The 14,694-nt window shown below is 36.3% G+C and overlaps 1 protein-coding gene across 2 annotated transcripts in view; it reads left to right on the forward strand.

Annotated features, from left to right (window-relative positions):
• The first annotated feature begins 900 nt into the window (after positions 1 to 900).
• The window catches only part of LOC120537685 (zinc finger protein 687b-like), a 47,884-nt gene continuing 34,090 nt past the window's right edge, over positions 901 to 14,694 (forward strand). The window contains exon 1 of one of the 2 annotated variants that reach the window (XM_039766796.1): positions 901 to 1,679. The gene's annotated coding sequence lies outside the window, so the exon portion shown is untranslated. The remainder of the gene's footprint in view (positions 1,680 to 14,694) is intronic. The other variant, XM_039766805.1, reaches the window with a different exon arrangement.

Below are 14,694 nucleotides of genomic sequence, written 5' to 3' on the forward strand. Positions count from 1 at the left end.
TTAACCGGTTATCATGAGATTAAGTATGTTGAAGTAAGTTAATTTGCTTAAAAGCATTAAGTATAAAAGCTTCTTGTTAGAATGGTGGCAATGACCACAATGATTAACTCAAAGAACAGATGATGTGATTATCAGGAACAATTTACAGTTCAAATATATCGTTATGAAATACTGCGGGAGGGTGTGTGAGACGTATGTAGAAGCCTGACTTGCACTAGGAAATATACACGCTGTAAGCATATTGAAAATGGTTTGTTGTATTTCCAGTTCTGTTAATTGCAGTTCTGAAAATTATCCTTAGAGTTGTTAAAAGAGTTACCAACACCACAAGTAGCAGGGCTCTTAAGCCCTCTTTTTGAGTTCTGCTATGTTTGTACACATATAAAAAATTGAACGAGTTTGGCCCTTGGGATATTGCATGCTTTTGTACATGAGGATAAAATTGATCATACATGATGGACAAAAAAAGATCAGGAGATAGTTGCAATGGACCAGGCCTAAGCCTCATAATGTCACTAGGCCGAATTTTAAGACGTCCAATTTTGTAGGCAGTGACTGAGACTCAGAGATGGTCATGAATGCACCAATACAAGAACTCTGTATCAGGATTCACATAAACAGTTTTATGTTTTCCTTTTTGTGCACATGCCAGACGCAGTTCTACTTTTTTAGGCCCTAAGTAAGGTGCATTTGTCTGGGAGTTACTTGCAGCTTTTGCAAATATGAAAGTCTGGTGCTCGTGGGAGAATCAAAGGTCTTGATGACACTGAAGTTTACGGAGTGGATCCAGAGGGTGGGAGAGTGGAGAAGGGCGGGTTACGGTTACACCGGAAATCGAGCGGAACTCGAGCTCACCCTGCGCCATCTGCGAAATCAGGAAACTGCGTCTCGCCGTTAGCCATCTTGGCTCGGCGGGCACAGCGTTCGTTTCATCGGTTCGGCTCGCTTCATCGCTTTGCAGAACGCTCTGATAAATAAGAACACTTAAGTAAAGGAGCGCTAAGCGAGTCATTAAAAGGCTCCCGTCTCAGCTCTCTCTCTCTCTCATTGGCACTCCGAATGAACAGCATTAAGGAAAGTATTTTCCTAAAAAATATTTTAAATTGTGAAGGTGAATGCTTTTTAACGAAGGCCGTAGCCATGCGGGTTTGCAGACGGAGTGGACTGCGATAAAAATAAAAGTTCATCTGCTCATCTTCGACAGCCTAAAGACACGAAGAGATTTATGCACACTTATTCACGCGCCGTATTTACTTTTTTCCTTCACATACTGGACACGATCCACGCGTTAACGTTATGCTACGGTAACGGTGGCCTCTGTGATAGCGACTGCACGACGGGTTCCTCAAGCCGCGCTCCCTGACTGACGTGATTACGGACCATTCAATGCCAGGACCTGTGGTAGGAGGCAAGCCGGGTCAAGGCAGGTAATGTCAACATAATAGCCCGAAAATCCTTCCAGCAAATAAAGCGGCGTGAAGGACGGCAAGTGGGAAACTTTAAGACCAATAACTGAAAAAAAAGAAAACTAGCAGCGAAGTTCACACGAGCGCATTTTGTCAGCTTACTAGGATTATCTGCGAATGCGGATACGTTTAGCTTCCAGGACCTTGGTTGTCAGGTGACGGGAAGTTCGGCGGCAGCAACAGGAGCCTCGAAACTCTGGATTTCGCACTCAGGTAAACAGAGTGAAATTATACATAAAACCACACACTTTAAAGAACTAAATCACGCGAGACACATTACGGACCCTCTTAGGTGCTGTAAATCATGCAGGAATCTTCTAAGCCTCGGCAAGAGTCGCTGGGGAGAGTTTGGAAGCGACCTGATAATGTCGTTGTTTTTATGACCCTGGCACTCCAAAAAAAAAAAAACTTCTGGTCGAACTGCGGCCAGTGTGATTTCGCGAAGAGGCTTCTTGCCTCGTGGATCGATTTTTAATCGAAAACGGCGCGGTAAGCTCGCGTAGGAGGGGGCGGAGCTGCTATGTGTTCCTGCTGCAGCCGCTGATTTATCGATCCCTCATACGGGCTGTGAAATTGTTATTAGTGGTTATGGAGAATCAATAAGGCTGCCTGTGATATGCAATTTATTTATAGATTGATCTGAATAAACCTCCTTTTGTCTTAGTCGCCAAAAAATAACTAAAAAAAAAACTGCTGGGTGTCATTCATTATACATTCCTATTGATGTATCAAACGCTTTCTTTAGGATATATGAAAGTTATCAAACTCTGGGTTTATAAGAAGTAACCCAATGCATGTAGCTTTTTCCTTGACTTCACTTGTTAAATTTTTAAATGATCCAACAAACTGGCGATCTAAAAGTGAGCTCCCCTTTAAGGGCTTGGTGTCCCTTAATCCAGTCCCAGTCCTGTCACTGCATGGAGTTTCTGTAGTTTGTGTGGTTTTCCTTCTGCATCCACAAACGTGCAATTTAGTAACAGTCAGAGACTTTAAGTTGCCTGGTCAAATTAAATGTGTATTGGAGTGGCAGTTCCTGCCTTGTGCCAGATGTTCACAGGATATATTTTGACTCCCGTTGACCTGCAAGTGAATTAAATCATTGATAGAAAAAAAAATCAACTTTACATATGTTAACATTATCTGTTGAAATTTGATATTAAATGCCCACACAAGGAAGATCACCAGTGTTTTGATATATATAAATATTAAGTCAAGTAAAAAAAATATATATATATATATATATATATTTGTGCATTTCTTTTGTAGGCTGGTATAAGCATTAATATATATGATGTAAAAATTGCCCATTCACACAGGATCCAGTACATGTCATTATTTGTGGGAGACATGTAAAATGAAGTATTACAGCTGTGTTAGTACAGCATAAGCTCTGGAATTCCTGCAGACCAGTTTGTGGAAATCTAGGCTTGAGGCTCAAGCTTTCCCGTGATTCTGCTGAGGATGAAGTAGGTTTAGAAAATTGATGGATGGATGGACAAAATGCACATTAAGTGATGCATTATTGACATTTGTAGTTTACAGTAATTTACCTACCTTATTCTTTGTATTTACTCATTGTTAGGTTATTAGTTGCTCATGGTTCAGAAGATTGTATGCACTTATGTTTTTTTTTTCCTTGCATGGCTTACATTTTGATTAAAAATACATGCACTTTAGCTAGGGCCTTGCAAGTCTGTAGTTACTTCATATTATGTGTTCTATAAATATTGTTGAAGCATATTTGCCCAAAGCTATAGTATGTGTGAGTATTATTCAGTATGCTTTGCACTGTGCTCTTTTTTGGCATTGTAACATTCATATAATGGTAGTTTAACAGGCCTGTTAGGTTATTTCCCATATGTTATAAAAATGTTGAAAAAGATAACTAATGTACCAACAGGTATGCTGTGGTGATCCAACAAGCAATGATATTGGTATTCCACGTTGTATGTCTGCTGCCAGTAAAAGCCTTGCACTTTGTACTTTGAATCACCTCTTCACTCAGGGTGCTGCCAATAACTAATCCTTGTATGACATCCAGAAAATGCATTGTATCATAGCTGGTTCGACAAGATGTATATTTTCCTACTTCATGTTTTAAGGGTTCTTTAGGATTATGTAAAATTGGTTGAAGTATGTAGGTGAGCCTGGATTATAAACTCAGTGGACACAAAGCCTGTGTGTTGTTGACCATAGTGCCATTTTGCTGTTCGGACTTTAGCAAGTTAATATGCTGTTATCAGTGCTGTGCATAATAAAATATAGGTAAAGATATTTATTTTTCAAATTTTATTTTAGGAATTGGTACTACATACATATTGCTGAAGGAGTAATTATAAGGAATAATGTTTATTCATGATTGGATTTGTTTTTTTCAAACTGCTTTATAGTGAGCATCCATTCATTATAACATCTAAAGAAGTCTGCTTCCAGTGTCAAAAAAAACTGTTAATTTGCCATTTTCACTAAAGCTTTTAGTCTAGCCAGGTTGACATAACATGCAGTAACATAAGGGGTGCATTTTCATAATGAGTTTTAAGGATGTTTAGACAATCGCCTACTCTTTAACCAAAAAAGGGCTTTCATACATTTAAGTATTATACGAAAAATTGAGGGTACCCAGTAATTAGAGTGTATTTAAGTGTAGAATGAATCAAACGTTAGAAAGGAATGCTAGAGAGAGACTCAGTGCTGATGGGAAATTAGTTAAAGTTGTATGCTCTAGTAGGAACACTAGAGTGTGTGTCTGAAAGTGTGTTAGCTGCCTGCCAAAGTAAAGGTCCCATGCTTTCTAGTTACTTACTATACAATAAGCCTATTTTTCTTTTTCAGTTTTGTGTAGGGTTTTATGGGGGTATGCTGTTATTCCATGTTTTAGTTGCATTAGGAGATAACTCTGAAAATGCTGGAATTTTTTTCTTTGAAGGTCAAATATATTTTTTCCAAGCAAATATGCTATTCTTTTATAGTCTGTTATTGTTTGTACATTCAACAAGACCTTGCCAGTTGTAGATAACAGTAATGTTGAGTTTTGTAAAATTGTATTTATGATAGTGGAAGACACTTTTGTGCCTTTTTCCCCTTGGACTTGTGTTTAGCTATTTATAATGTTGATTTGTTATGGTCCCTGTAATCAATATGGCACGTTTATGCTTTTTTAAGAGTGGCATTTAATGTTAAAATGTGCACCATTAAAATATTTTCATTTTTTAACTTTATAGTTAAAATGGTAAAGCTGACCACCAAGCCATCAATGCTCTGTTTCAGTACAGTATGCTACCTTTTTATATAGTCAACCTAAAAGAGTGGTGGAAATCAATCTGAGTATACAGCCAGCCTTTTCAGTACAGAGAATGGGAATTAGTTAAGAAAAAGCCAGAAGTTGTCTATATTATAACATGGCATTGGAGAAAAACCAGAAAGTCTTTAGCTTGTGCTGTTTAATTGTTGGCTTATATAAGCTTTATTATCTTCTAAATTCCCTTAGGAAGCCTCGGGTTTCAGCTAGGTTGAATAGTTTAATAGCAGGTTGGTGGTTTTCTTTTGTTCTGTTGAAGTGCTGGTTATTTGCTTTACATTTTGCAGAATGCTAATGAATTGAAAGTCCTTTTCACACCCTGCATGCCCACTCCAGCTGTTCTGGAGCTTTTATTTTTCTGATTAAAGTATAAGGTTTGAACTTTACATTCTCCTTAGTTACACACTCCATATCCTTGTGCTTAGAGTGTCCTTGACTGCTGTTTATCTTTTGTACAACTTCTTTCCATCTGTCTCTCTCATCTGTCACTATATTAACATCTTGTCATCTACTTAGTGGCCTTCCTATTCCATTATAAAACACATATTAGTATGTTGTTGATATGTGCAATGTTTTATGCACATATGAAATTAATTATTTTTTTAGTTCACAAAAATTATACTATTATTCAGGTATTTTTCTGTATTATGGAGTGTGCTCCATTCCCCTGTGATCTCTTCTTTTGGGTCAAAAATGGTTTTTGAAATATTTTCATGTGTGTAGTTGATTCTCTGATAGTTTAGAAAGAGTCCTCATTTGGCATCCACAGATTATAGGTGGTCATTTTTTACTAATCAGAATGATGTCTGTTTTCAGATGATGTTTTCTGTAAGGCATAGTACTGAGCATTATCACTGTGAAGTAAGGAATTTACTTCAAATTATTGTCATTATAGACACCCCAGGTACTTTATACTTTGTAGATTATAGAAGTGTAGAGTTCCACTTTATTCTCGCCGTTTTTGTTGTGATTAAAGTTGACATTTCCACTTTATTCTCATAGTTTATTTTATAATTAAAGTAGAATTCCGTAAACTAAACTTCATCCTAAAATCAATGTTTAATTTACTAGATTTTCTCAAACCCTGTCATAAGTTAATGTAGCACATTAAATGCTTTATGTTAAGTGTTCCCTAACCCAGTTGTTAATCGCTACGTGCTTCTTAAACTGACTTCTTTTACACTAAGAGGAGGCACAGGCAGCGATCACCACACATTATACATTGTATCCTGCTCTCTGAAAATTTAGAATGCTAAGATATATACTTGATATCATTTTCAGGATGAAATGCATTAAAGCAGGTATTAAACATGCATGATAGTGTGGCAGTAGTGCTGCTCCCTTGCAGTAAGGGGTCCCAGGTGTACATTCAGTGTAGAGAACTTTATGGCAAGTGTGACGAGGCTCCAAAAAACTGGATGTATTAATGGGTATCGCACAGGTTTAACTTAAATATTGTGTAAATGTTGGGTTCGTGATCTGTTGGTCGGAGACAGCAGGAAAGCAGGAATATCATGAAGTGAATGGTTTCTGCATGGTGATTGCTGTCTTCTCTTAGTGTGGAGGAAGTCAGTTTAAGAAGTGTAGGGATTAACCACTGGGTCGGGGAACGTAACACAAAGCAATTAATGTGCTGCATTAATTTATGACGGGGTAAATTAAGTAGTTGGTTAAACATTGATTTTAGGGAAAAGTTTAGTTTACGACATTCTACTTTAATTATGAAGTAAACTATGAGAATAAACTTTAATATCAACATAAACGGCGAGAATAAAGTGGAAATGTTGACTTTGTTCTCGATATATAGTTTGTTTTTTTCTTCCCAGTATAGCTTAGCTTTATGCAAGGTCCATATTAATGCAGTTTGCCTATTTTATTTATTTATTTTTAAATTTTTTATTTTATTTTAATTTGGTGAATACTGTGTACTGTAATGCACCTGGGCTTGAAGTAATAGTGCAACTATCAGTAATAATACTATTATTTATTTTATTGTTATTATTTATTAGTTTAAATATTATGCAGTTTAATGATGATAAAGTTGTTTAAAAAGTCACTTTAACATGTCAGTGGACAGAGATTGTTAACATTAACAGAAAGTGTAGTTGGTTTACAAAAAATATATTTACTATTTATTCCTTTTCTAAGACATTCGGTGCAATACAATTTTTGACAAGGACTTCTGGATATTTTACTAAGTCTAAATGCCTCTTTGTATGGTTGAAAATATGTTGTCAAAATTATAGTTTGTTTTTGCAAAATGTGTTCAATATAAAGGTTCTATATTTTGACTGCATCTGTCATGCAATGTGATACCTTCTCTATTAGTGTCACCCCCTTGAAAACTATCACTTTATGGGGAAATGCAAAACTGTATTAATACTTGTGTGCACATTAAAATGTTTTTTTTTTGTAAAATGTACAATACTCTTGACAGTGGAATAGGCTATTCTTAGCCAGTAATTGCAGTGGAAAATGTGGTTAACATCCACTCATGCATGGGGAAAAAAAATACAGTTGAATACCGTGAAACCAGGATCATTTAGAAAAATACTGTGATATAGAATTTTAGCGTGCTGTCTCTGTCTGACATACCAATCCCCAGTTCCTATCCTTCCTTTTTCTTTCTCCACCTAACCAATCGCCACACGATAAACGTCTTTGTGAAATTAAAACTAGTTACAAACTTGGACCAAGGAGTGTTCAGAACTTTAAAAAAAAACTTCGTTATACATGTTTAATTATGCCATCCATTCAGGGTTGCGCCCATCCCAGCAAGCATTTTGTGCGAGGCAGGAGCAAATTCTGAACGAGGTGCCAGCACATTGAATGCGAACAACACATACACTCGCAGGGTCAATATAGCATAACAAAACCCCACATCCTACATGACTTTGAAAGTAAACTGAAGCATGCTGAGTAAACCAGAAAAACATGCAAATTCAAGGCAGGGAACACCTGAGACCACCTTGTTGCGAGGCAGCAGTGCAACTTCCACACCACCGTGCCACCACATGATTAATACATGTTTTAATGCATTTCATCATGAAAATTATATCAAGTATTTATCTTAGCATTCTAAATGTTCAATATCATGAAATTAATGTATTCTGTGTGCTGCCTGCGCCTCCTCTTAATGCAAGAGGAAGTCAGTTTAAGAAGCACGTAGTGATTAACATGGCTCGGGGAACACTTAACACAAAGCATTTAATGTGCTACATAACTTATGATGGGGTTTGAGAAAATCTATTAAATTAAAAATTCATTTTAAGATGAAGTTTATTTTACAATCTTTTACTTTAATAACAAATTATCAGAATAAAGTCAACATGTCGACTTTAATCTAGACATAAATGTCGAGAATAAAGTCAACATGTCATCACACTATTACACAGTACCCAGGTACATTACACATTATTGAAATAAAAATAAAACAAGTACAACTTGGCTTGCAGTATTATCCAGTAGTATAGAAACAGTATTCTCAGATTTGAACATAATGGTCCATATCTGACCTTTTAAAACCAAAGTATCTCTAGGCAACGGATGTGACTCATTTTTTTCAGCAAAAGTTCTTCTGTTTCATCATGTTTATCGTCTGCTACAGCTTCAGTTTTGGAATGTTCTCTGTCCATTTTCACTGCACAATACCTCCACTACCACATTTACTCTGTTGCATGCGTTTGTAGCGGTGTAGCAGTGAAAAAGGTCCCCCCTTAAACAGTTTCCCACTGCGTAGTGTTCTGAATGTAGTTTAGGCAATTTAAACCGGTGTTGCGGTATAAGAAAGCGGTACAGAAATAAAAAAATAGTTTTCGGTATGAACCAGTATACCGCCCAGCACCAATTTCAACTATCTGTTTCAATAAAAAAAAACATAATATTCTTGGTCATGTATCCGTCCATTTTCTAAATGTACTTGTTTTTGTACAGGTTAGACAGTAGCTAGAGCCCTTCCATACAGGATTGATTGCCAAGCTGAATTAATCCTGGAAGGTATACCAGTCTATTGTAGACACACTCAGAATGAATAACTTGCACTGGTTTAGTTACTATATCTCCACGTTCAAGTAAAACTGTCCTTGGTAAGACATCTAAGTTTGGGCCATGTGTAGATCAAGTGAGTAATTTAGAAACTATTTAAAAAAAGAAAAAACACTTTACACTTTGAAGAAACATACTTTTATTCACATGGTCCTGGCTTAATATTTTGTCATATATGTTTTTATGTTTTGAATCTAAAACTGTAGTAGACAAAATAGTGTCTAATCAAAAATCATTACCTTCTACCACTCGTACGTTGCAAATGGTGGTTAGTTATTCCAAGTGCTCTACCAATATCTGTAGCAGGAAGGTCAGACTCAGTCCTTAGAAAGTCGCAGTGTATAAATAGTAAAATAGTAACCAAATAGTATTTTAATTAGAAGTCAGCCATTCCAGCTGTTGAAGTATCGTATTTGATTATGTAGTTTGTCAGTGCTGTGATTATGTTAGGTTGAAACATTTCTAATTTTGTATGTTTTAGTTTTCTGAGACCATCATCAAACTGTTTTTTGGATTGCAGTAAAGTAGTATTACTCAGTCTGTTGTTTTTTCATGTCTTTTTTCCAGATATTTTATTGAAACATATACAGGTGCAAATATTAAATTGTCAGCTGCTTAGCGGATATTTTCTTGTTTAATACTTACTGTTTAAGAAAAACAAAGCAATTAAATATCCATAATGCAGCTGTTTAGGAATAGAAATAATTGAGTTTTGAATCTTGGGTGACCTAAAATTAAGCCTGTAAAGTGAGTTCACCTAAAATTGTAGTATTTAGTTTTCAGGTAAGTATTATTATTATTATTATAGAACAAAAATCTGTTGTCACTTAGGAACTGAGTTGATTTGCTTTATTAATTTTTTTAAAATTCTGAATGCTGTCTCCCTGCTGTATGACAGCATTACTCTTTGTGTTTCCTGTAAACGTAAACATTATAATGTTTTTAGCTGCCAGAATTGTACATGAACAACAACATTTATTTATATAGCACATTTTCATACAAACAGTAGCTCAAAGTGCTTTACATAATAAAGAATAGAAAAATAAAAGACACAATAAGAAAACAAAATAAGTCAACATTAATTAACATAGAATAAGAGTAAGGTCCAATGGCCAGGGGAGACAGAAAAAACAAAACAAAAAAAAAACTCCAGACGGCTGGAGAAAAAAACTTTCTTTTTTTCTTTCTTTCTTTCTTATACTGTGAAGCATTTATAACATTTTAGTTTATGAGTTATAGTAGAATTCATGTCATCCAATAATCCAGTAGCACATCAAAGTTTTGTGATACCACATGGGAATTCAAGCAAAGAGCTGTAACTTCTGCTGCAGTGAATTGCTGTGATTTCAGTTCTCATAGTATTTTTTTTAATTTGGCTTATAAAAAATAATAGTCCTCAATAGCATGGGGAGGGGGTTGTTTCTTTGTCATTTGCATCTTGTTTTTAATTGTCAGCTGGTTAAGAAAACAAGAAGAAATTGACAAAATGATGTAATTAAAGACCAAGTTAACTGAAATGAAGTATAAAAAAGTTGCTGAGCAGTTTTCTGTTCAGATTCACTAATTGGATTCTAATTAAGAAATTAGACTTGTACAAAATATGCAGCTGCTACAGCCCTGCAGGATTTGAGCACTTCTGAATTAAATATTCAGAATCTTAAAAGAGAGTTAACTGAAATGAAGCACACGTGTTGCTTAAGCAATAATTGCCTCAACATGAATATTTGGCTTTTAATGAAGAAAGTGGACAAAAAAAATCCTGTAGCTTGCTTTGGCTCTACCACACATGAGGATCCTGTCCATTCTTTTGGATAAGTTGGAAGTTGTGCAACTTGGAAAGGAAAATTATAGCTGTGCAGAAATTTTACCATTGGTGCCCCTCCATCCAGATTTACATGGTTAATTAATTTAGATCTTGGTGTACAGTGGCCACTGTATTGTACAGTTTTATTTAAGATTAATTACATTTTAAGTTTATTTTCTTTGTCATTTTGATCTCAAAGCTTCTTTTGCATTATATCATTATCATGTATTTTGCAAGAAACAATTATGGAATTATAATTAAGCATTTCTGTTCTATACTAAATATTTAATGCACTTGACTGTTTATCTCGACATTTGAATACAACTAGTGGATTTGCTAAGTTTGGAAGTGTATGGATGTCTGGACCTTCAAGAATGTAAAAAGATTGACAAATTCAATCCCTCAAGCTCATTTGATTATCTAATGGCTAAGTTGCCCCTTTAGTTCATCTATAGTGTTTTTTTTTACGTGACTTACTAGTTTGTTCCAGCAGATTGTCAAGACTTCTTGTGTGAAGAGGAACTTCCTGACTTCCATTATTAATGCACTTATTTTAATTTTCATTTTTGCTGTAGGTTATTTATAATTAAAAGAAGTTTGATGGATCATCATTAAATTGTGTTCTCTGCTTAAGTCAAAGGTTAAATAAATTCTCTTAGCCTGTCAGAGTAGGAAAAACATCTAAGTTTGGCACACACTTGATTGCTCATTTCTGCATAGCTTCTAATGCTGCTTGTATGTTTTGGTAGTGTGGTAACTGGAACTGCACATTGTATTCCTGATTTGGTCTCAATAGCACATTATACAATCTCAACAGAAGGTCTCTTGATAATGTACTTTGTTAACATTTTTGCAATATAAGCTAATATCTTAATTGCTTTTTTATTTGCTTTTCCACTTTGCCTGGACAATACATGTTGTGTCAGTATAACCAGCTTACTTGCTAACTAATCTAACACCATAATTACACAGGTCTTTTTGTGTTCGAGAAAATGTTCTCTGTCTTTCTGTGTATGTGTATAATGCAAAATAGACTGACTTGCTCACTTCTTCACTCATCAACTCCCATTTAATTAAAAAGCTCATATTTGGCAGGATGATTATATATATATATATAATTCACTAAGGGCACCCAAGACACTGAGGGCAAGCAAGACAGAGCCCCGCCCGCCAACTCTAACCCTCCTACCGCATCATGGGATACACACAACAGGGCCACGCACGCCAACTGTAACTGTCCTCCCGAGTCCAGCATCGCTCTTGAGGCACACAACAACTCACCAAACACAGCCTCAGTCGCTTTCCTCTGTGCAAAAGTCCACATACACTTCTGAGCCATGTTGACGTTACACCGCATGCAAGACATAGAGCGACGATCGCCAACTCTAACAAAGGGCAAGCAAGACAGAGAGCGCACACAAGACAGAGAGCCACGCCCACCAACTCTAAGACCATGGGATACACACGCATTTAGTGTATAAATGGATATAAATTAATTGAATGTAAACGATCCCCCAAAATCTGTTTTATGTAAATGATACTGTTTAAAACGTTATTGTCTTTTTCATCAGAAAACACGGTTTCCACGTCTACCTGTATTAGTTTAAATGGCACTTTTACCACTCGCAATAGGGCGGACGTGCTGACTTATCGTGTCGACTGGGCAACACAGTGAATGCGGCGTCTATGTATATATGTCTGTTTTCCGTTGCCTGCTACAGGAAGGTACTCTTTCGACTCTCTCGACTATTGGCATTGGTTTCGCTCCTTGCTATTTTCGTTATACTGTGACGGTGGTTACCTAAGCCTAAGTTTTCCATTCCTATTCTTACACCGCCGTATGCTACGGCAGGCTTCGGCTAGTCTTTTAGGAAAGATAATTTGATGCATCAATATTTAAGGGTAAACCCCGCCTACTATAGAAAAACTAAATACCCCAAAATCTCACAAATGCTTTGACTGACTTGATTGAACTTTGATGATGTTTTAGGAAAAAGAAAATTATTCAGCCTTCTGCTTTTATTTCAGTAATAAACCTGCAATAAGTGGGGTATTCTTAGGCACTGTGTTCTCTTTTTGCTTCAGCTGTTACCACATGGAGAAATGGGGTACACTGCAAGCAGAACAGCACCACTATACAAGCTAAGGCTGAGATTATACTGAAAAATAGGGCAGGGAGAGAGTGAAAAAGGGCAGCTGCCCTCTATAGGAAAGAGGTGCCAGTCTGCATGGAAAATGAGATATGAAATGGACAAAGAAAAGTTAGGTAAAACTCAAAGAATGTGCGGTTAAGAAGTGGATCCCTAGGTTACATGCTGTACTCCCTATTTTTTTGGCTTCTTCTTACTCCTTGTGATGCAGTAACATACATACAAATTCAGTCTGGATTGGATTGGATTGTTGTTAGCTCAAATATACATCAACTTCAAAGAACAGGAGGGGGCTTAGTGGTAAAATACATGCAGTATTGCAGAGAACTAAGGTATCCCCCTTGGTGATCAGACTGTGATGTGCTGCTATGCAAGATTACAGATCAAAGCGTTATATTCAAATTGACTCAAGCTGCTGCTTTTACAGGAACTGCCACAGGGTGAAATTATATTTATACCCAAAATCCACAGTATTCCTACTAATTAGTGTTTGAATTCAAAAGAATAGTTTTCTCTAAAATTATGTTTTCCAGTGATCATCAACAAAAGCCAAGTCACTAGGAAACACAAGAATTTATCTATGGCTGGAGTGTGTTACTCAGGTGTAATTGTATATAGCATGCTAAATAGTAAGGACCACCTGTGAACTAATAATAGACTAATAAAAGAAACAAAAATATATACAGAAAAATGACTTGCGTAGTACTTCTGATACATCTGATTAACCCTCAAAAGTATAACCAAGGTCCATTGTCTAAGCAAATTTTCCAGGTGAAGCCCAGTAAAACTGCCAGTTTTATTATGAATTTAGTTTTTGAAAGTACCTTTGCAGTAGATATTATTTGTCCATGTGTAGTCCACACTGGTAATAACGGCTAGAGCCATGAGTTACCAGCAGTAAACACTCCACCACTCTACCTCCCTTGATTATTTGTGCATTTTAATAATACGTTTTTTTTAAGTCTGTTTTAAATATGTAGGTAGATGCAAAAACAAAGAGGTTTTTAAGGTAGATTCAGCTTAAGAGATTGTTTCTGCCTGGTTGCCATTTGACATGCTGCCTCTGCTTTAAAGTTGAGAGTGCCTTATCTAATCCAAATATACTGGACTTCAATAATGAGGCTGGAGAATGAATTGGGAGGCAGGTGAGCAAGGTTGTTTCCTGTTGAAAAAAGGAATGTTTTGATTACTATACAAACATTGAGAAATAAGAGGAGGAACTGTTTAAAATATTCACATACATTAGTCTTGAAGGTTGTATGATTGACATCTAGCAGTTTAATGTTTGGTGATTTTTTGGTTTTTTTCGGGCATCATTTTGGCCTTGACTGCAGAGTGTTTTCTTTTCTTTTTCTTTTTAAAACCAGTCTCATCTTGTGTGAGCTTATTTGCAAATTTGCATTTAGACCTGAGCCTGGAGAAAGGGAGTGTGTAAAACCTGCCCTGCTGAAAATAAACACAGACCAAGCCTTATGCCTGAACCAATTCCCCTTAGTAAGTAGTGACTGAATGTGCACCTCCTGTTCTTTGTACTCCTCTCTTGGGATATGTATCTTAGTGAGGCGCAAACAACCTGAAAGGATGTGTCATTAAACAGAACATCCTTACAGCATCTAAACAGCCTAAAGGGGCAGAGGACTGTGTAGAAAAAGGGTGCAAACAAGAGAGAGACAGAGCTGATGAGTCTGCATTTGCTAGTAAGAGTACATTTTAAACTGAGTGTGCTGAAAAAACAGTTGATGTAGAATATATGCATTTTTGGTAGATTTTCTGGATGAAAGAAGCAAAACAGGAAAAGATTTTCTCATCTTACCAATGTGTTCTTACATAGAAAATATGAAATAGGGAACCTAAAAGTAGGGTAGGGTAAAATAATGTCTCTGCTGTGGTTTGGACAGATACACATTACAAAGCGCATTTTTGTCTTTTTTG

This window comes from Polypterus senegalus, chromosome 1, assembly GCF_016835505.1.
Source record: "Polypterus senegalus isolate Bchr_013 chromosome 1, ASM1683550v1, whole genome shotgun sequence".
Classification (NCBI taxonomy): Eukaryota; Metazoa; Chordata; class Cladistia; order Polypteriformes; family Polypteridae; genus Polypterus; species Polypterus senegalus.